The sequence below is a fragment of the Hippichthys cyanospilos genome, chromosome 21 (genome assembly GCF_059441005.1).
Source record: "Hippichthys cyanospilos isolate Australia breed blue-spotted pipefish chromosome 21, RoL_Hcya_1.0, whole genome shotgun sequence".
NCBI classification, from domain to species: domain Eukaryota; kingdom Metazoa; phylum Chordata; class Actinopteri; order Syngnathiformes; family Syngnathidae; genus Hippichthys; species Hippichthys cyanospilos.
Window position 1 is genome coordinate 10,477,222 of NC_142389.1, and position 6,504 is coordinate 10,483,725.

A 6,504-nucleotide genomic window follows, 5' to 3' on the forward strand; every position below is an offset into this window, starting at 1 on the left:
GGGAAATTGATTGATAATGGTGTTTATATCATTGTCACGGATGTGCCACCTCTGTTTTTTTTTTTTCATTGAAAGGGCTCACATACAACATCGCCTAAAAAAAAAACTACTAAAAGACATATGCTTTTAAAATCTAATGTGAGTAATGTGCTCATGTAGAACACTTTTTGAAAACCATTACAAATTCTACTACTACTTTGGAATCCACCGTTGTAAATCTGGTATTGAATGTGTCTATACATATGGCCATGTTCTACATTTTCATAGATAACCATTTGCCATACTGTTATAAAACCTACGAAAAGTATGATCATTCTGATCCACAGTCATTTCCATAAACAAACTGATGTGGTGTGTTTTATATGGAAATTTAAAACATATACGTGAATCTTGACAATATTTTCAAACAAAGCATAAATGAAGACTTTACAAATTTGAATTTACTGCATTACGACGACACACACACACAGCTGGGTGTTCAGCTTTTGGGTCCAGGTTCAGGCGGACCCTCAGATACATCTCCCTACGGATCGGTTTCTCCGTCGCACCAAAAGTGTCTACGGCTTCTATATAAACACAAGTCTTGGCACTGGCTGCCTCAAAAACGAGCCTTTGAAGTGAAGTAACGACGCGGGGGGAAGTTAATTACGTCCCATTATGCAGGCCGGGCGCGACTGCTCGCTTAGCAAAGGCCATGTTTTTCCCTTTAATTAACTAGAAAGCCGAGCAGTCGCCTGTCAGGCCGCCGCGGAAAGAGCGAGGAAGGAACCCTCGGGGCGCTGATGAGAGGCCGCTAGCGCCGGCCACATGCTAATTGCGCACCGTTAGCATCTTAAACTGCACTATCGCTTGACACTTTTTCTCCCTTCGTCTTGCCCAAATGTGCAAAGGGGTATCTTACGGTGGGGGGTGGTCTCCGGGGAGTCTGGGAGCCAGGGACGCTGAGGAACTTTTCAACTTTAAAAACACCGCAAATGCGTTCACTCTGGGAGTTCTTAATTGGAAAGTCCGACAGAGGAACCCCATGATCACCCTGAGCCAAAGGAAGCTTTTTTTTTTTTTTAGTTTGTTAGCAGCAAGCAGGAAGTAAACACATTTTCTAGTTTGTAGTTGATGGAATTCAAAGACAGAAAATGACTTTCAGGTTTTGACAGCAGCTACGATATATATTGCTGTTCAAAAGTTTGCAGTCACGTTTTGAAATGTCCTTATTTTGTAAAGTTATACTTTTGATGAACAGAACATTAAAATGATCGGAACTGGGGGATGGATACACTTAATATAGTTAAAAAATACTTTTGACGACTCCAGGTGAAAAAAAACTATACATTACCCGATATAGTTTTTATAGGCCATTTTACTTCTTTGAAATGCAAACAGTAGTGAATTCAGTTCACCTTTTTGCTGAAAAACATGAAAAACACAGTTTCTTGTTTTATGCTCTTTTTGAAACAATAAGAAGCTGATGTGAGAGCAGGAGCTTGCATTAGATAAGCCATAGCCCTGTCTAATAGAAAAAAAGGTTGTGCTTAGAAATGTTTGTCCTCTTTTGGGGCTGTTTTAAGGCCACATTAAGGATCTATTAAGGAAGCAGGATCTATTCCTCATGACTTTTTAGTAGCAGGAATTGTAAATAATATGACGTGTTTTAATAAAGTTCAACTCTAAGGCCATTTAACTAATCGCAATCAAGATAATCCCTCTCAATTTAAGGGCTACATCACACCCAACTTTTAATGACATTTCTTTTTCTTTGTCAACATTTTTGACATATCATTCATTACCACATTGTATAAATAGACAACCTCTGCAAATGAGCACGGAAATGAGTTGATGTTAAAGTTTAACTCAGCCCCCATAAGTTGACGTTAGTGTCGGTGGACGTATCATAATTACAATAAATCATTACCTTTTCTGAATGAATATAATTTAAAATATGTTTCTACATTAGTCTATTCGTGTCCCCCAATAACAAAAAAAATGATGTGGCAGGAAGCCCTTGAGTCAAAGCAATTGCATGTGATTGTTTTGAAATCACATGTAGTTCAACATGCGTGAGTTTAATTACAGTACAGTATATGAACGTGGTTCCATTGTTAGCTGCAAAACTATGCATTGCCAAAGGGTGGCGCTAAGCACAAACTAAAATGACTGTCTTTGTAGTAGCCGTTTGCGCACAGGCGTCCAAGTGATACTGTAATACATATTTTATTTTATGTCAGCACCATATTTTAAATATCTGAACCCCCCCCCCCCCCCCCTTCTCATATACACACTTGCATAGATGCACACACAGCTTTGTGAGTATGTGCGTGTACGTGTGTGAGGCGGGTTATCAATGACAACGTAGTGGTTATTAATGTCCACTGCCTTGTAATATGTGCTGGGAAGAGGGTGCATCGAGCCCCCCCATCCCACCAGCCCCCACGCGGGGCTCCAACTGTCTGGCTCCAGCGTGTAAAAAGATCCGGGCCTCATCACTCCTCTTCCTCTTTCACAACCTCTTAAAAGAAGACTTTAAAACAAAATCAATAAAAAGGCAGCCAACAAGTTGATAAATGTGTGAGGTAGGGTTCCCGATGCAACGTGTTTATGTGCTTTTATGAAAGGCTCAGGTGTGTCAAATATTGTCTTTCTGCTCCATGTCAAATTTAAACAATGGCTGATGTTATTTTAATATTTTTACATGTGTCTTTTTTTTCTAGCAACCGGATGTGCCAGATTTAGATGATTTATATTCTTCAACACGTATGCCACCGCCTGCTTCTCTGTTGAATATACTCAACCCCCTATTCCCACCTCCATCACACAATTTTCTCACTGTTTTAACATCTTTACATGTGCTGACTTTGAAAGGAATGCACCCCCTTTTTCATTCATTCTGGGTGCGAAATACCTATGAAAATTAATGGGAAGTCAATACGGAAAAAAACATATGGCTGGGTGAGTTACTACTTTAGTTATACATGTACCTAGTTCTAGGATTTTAGTAAGGTTTTTGTGCAAGATGTAAACTGTAGTAAGTCAAGACAACATTCTTTTAATTTTAATTTTTATTAAACTAACAATTTATTGAGAAAATCTTGCTGTGACCAAACGTACTCTTGACACTAGTGTGTATTCTGTGCAAAACTTTATTTTAAGTAGCCTTTTCCCTGCAGAATATGGTATTGTTAATTATTATTGAGCAAAATACATAATTTCCTGTTTTAAAGAAATAAAAACATGCAAAATCTTCTCTAAAATGTGGCATTTGCCCTAAAATAGAAGTATGTATCAGAATGTAACATTTGTGACACTCCTAGTTTCTTTGCAAAATAGAAAAAATTGTAGTAGAGCAAAATCTGCCAGTTTTGTAGCAGAACGTACCGTTTCATTAATGTTCATTTTGGTACATTTTTGCACAATTTGGTTGCAAAAGATAATATTTTCATGGCAAATAGCCTTTCTTGGCAGAACACAAAGCAAAATCTTGCATTTTTATGGAAAATATCTTTCATTTTCTATGTAAAATTGCATTTTCATAATAAAGTTTGGAATTTTTGTGGCAGAACAATGCCTTTTTCATGGCAAAATCAAGCATTTTTGTGGAAAATTGTGATTTCTTGTATTGTCTTGGCAAAACACTGAATTCTATTTCAAATTGCAGCATTTTGTTCATGTTCATCTTTTCTCTCATCAAAGGGAACATAATGGATTGTTTCACAAACCAAAACAGTTTACAAGTATTACTAAATTAAGCACAATTTTACTCCAGTTTACAAATATATTTACATGAAAATATTGAATTAATTGCAATCTTCCAGTGTAAATCCCAACACAGTACTAAAAGCTCACAGCGTGTTTTTGGTTAAGATGTTGAAAGACACATAGTTGTCCATGTCAGGAGTTGTGCTATTTCGGGACATCAGGAAAGCTGTCATCCGCCGTTCCTAGCCAAACCTCTTCCATAATATAGCCATCGCTACAAAGTGCCGCATTGTGTCACTCCAAGTCCAAACGTTAGTCAGGTAAGAGAATCAAAGTGGAATCATTTTGACTTTCCATCTGTCGCTCTTCCCCCTCACCCGCCGCCGGCCTCCCTCCCTCCCCGCTCCCCGGATGGGCTCCGGCTGCGGAGCGGGTGGCGCTGGTGGCCGGCGTGACGGCTCGGCTGTCTGGTGTCGCGTGCGATCAGGGCGCACGTCGCGCGGCGAGGCCGATCGGAGCTGAGCGCCTCCGCCTCACCGCGGGTCACCTTTCACGGGCAATTAGTGTCGGAGCACGGGGCGCGCTCGCGGCTTGTCGGCCCCGCTTATTGTGACGCCGCGCTTGGCCCGCCGCTCCCCTCTTCCTCCTGCCGTTCCTCGTTGCCTCTCCATCTCCTTGAGTTTTCCCCTGATGTGCTTTTGCCGCTCTCTGGCTAATGGCTGCTGTCTGGCAATATGTTGTCCAACTGTTCAGCTCTGTCTTCATTATACACGCTTGGGCTATAGTCATGTAATGCCGTACGTATGCACATTATTCCAATTACGTCTTCCCAAGTTCTTCTTCCAGAGACTTTGCTTACATCTTCACCCCCTGCAAAAACTTGTCGCTTCACTTTTATTATGAGTGCTTGGAGTCTTTGGAGCGAGCGCTTGGAGGTTTGACGCGGGCTGCAGCTTATATTGAGCTGGCTTATTTTTAAGGTGCATTATAACTGTTTGAAAGTTACAGGAGCAAAAGTCCAGGACTTATGTGGAAAAGCAACAACTCAAAGAAATGGTGTAATCACTTGAATCGTTAGCTTCGACTTTACATCATGGGTGATTTACAGGGCAAGTTGGAATGTATGGCCCACCTAAACCGAGTCAATTTTTGACTACTGAGTCAAAGCGTACCTTTGGAGATCCCAAATTTAGGTCTTGATGGGTAAAGGGAGCGATATTATAAAGTGTAATAGTTATATGATGTTACAATTTGTGTGTCTACTCCTGCATTTGGTAATACATTCAGCCCAAAATAACCCGGGATAGTTTTAAAGGATGGCACCATTTGGGAATGGATCTGACGTCGACTTGTTGCCCATTCCTTGTGCTCGCCACTCGACCAAATGTTTGTTGTCATTGCTAAAATGGAGTATTCTGACAAAAGTAAAGAAGAAATCGGCCACATGGATTTTTGTTTGATGCCAATGTCACATTGTGGTGGAGAGACGACAGGGCAAAGATTTCACAGACTGAGTGCTGTTGTTGCCATCAACGTGAACTTGCAGTGGATAAAATCGAAGAAAGTGGACAAAAATGCTTAACTTAAAAGGCTGATTTTAAGATTTACGGCGCATATGTCTCCCACAAACCATTGCTCGAAGTCACACACATCAGTGGTTTGATCAAGAAGTGCGGGTGTGCCCCTGCTCCTGATCAACTGTCTAACCAGTAAGTTTTTCCACAGAAGCGCCTCCGCTTTTGTTGAAGTAAAATCCAGACACTTAATTGCACTTAATCATATTATTGGGGCACCCTCACATTTTGCATTGTAGGGTTCACATAGACAAGAGTCCTGTGCAAGCTAGTGCTGCCTTGACAGCCAATAGCAATACAGGAGATCGCAGGAGTCAAGAAGTAGCAAACATGGCTGCTGCCACAGAGCCCCTGAAAGCTTTCTTTATCAATATATAGGTATATATATATATATATATATATATATATATATATATATATATATATATATATATATATATATATATATATATATATATATATATATATATATATATATATACTAGGTTTTCATTGTGGAAGGTAGGAGGTTCAAAACCGGCAATCACTTATTGACAATTGTAAATTTGTAGATTGTAGAGATTTATTGTCACATGTTTAGCACGAACCCACAGAGTGAACCACAGAGTCACCTTAGCGAACAGAAGACGGCAGCCACGGTGGACGCCATCATGCTAAACATGCCATTAGTTTTCATTGCTATGCTGATGAAGGTGATGTGAGTTCACATTCCATAAGGTGATGTGACTTGTGTGGTTATGGTTATGAGAGTGTGTTGTTCAGTGAGAGCTAAACTACTGACACAACTAAATCAAAGAAGAGCTACACTCATTTTCGCCATTGTAACAGCTAGGAAGGACAGAACATTGGGTCATTAATCAAAAAACTGTATAGTTGTGTTTCATTTTATTTCTTAGAAGATGTACCATTCAGAAAAGGCTTCCAGGGTTCCTTTAGGAGGACAACAACAGCCACTTAAAGTATTTGGGGTCTCTAACTGTTCTTGCAAATACATACAATACACCATTAATGTAACAAAGTCATGTTCGAGTAATCAGAGCCAGCAGCAATAGCGGGTATGAGTCTTAATATACATTGTGACCTCCATACATACATTATCTCGACCGTGCTCCAATATTTTCGCCGCACGCGTTAACGGCGTGCAGCTTTAAACGCGGAAGAGGAGAAATCAAGGAAAAGGGCATGCTCATTTGCATGTGGGGGGCTTCATTAGATGAAGCTAAGGATGGCAAAGAGAGCA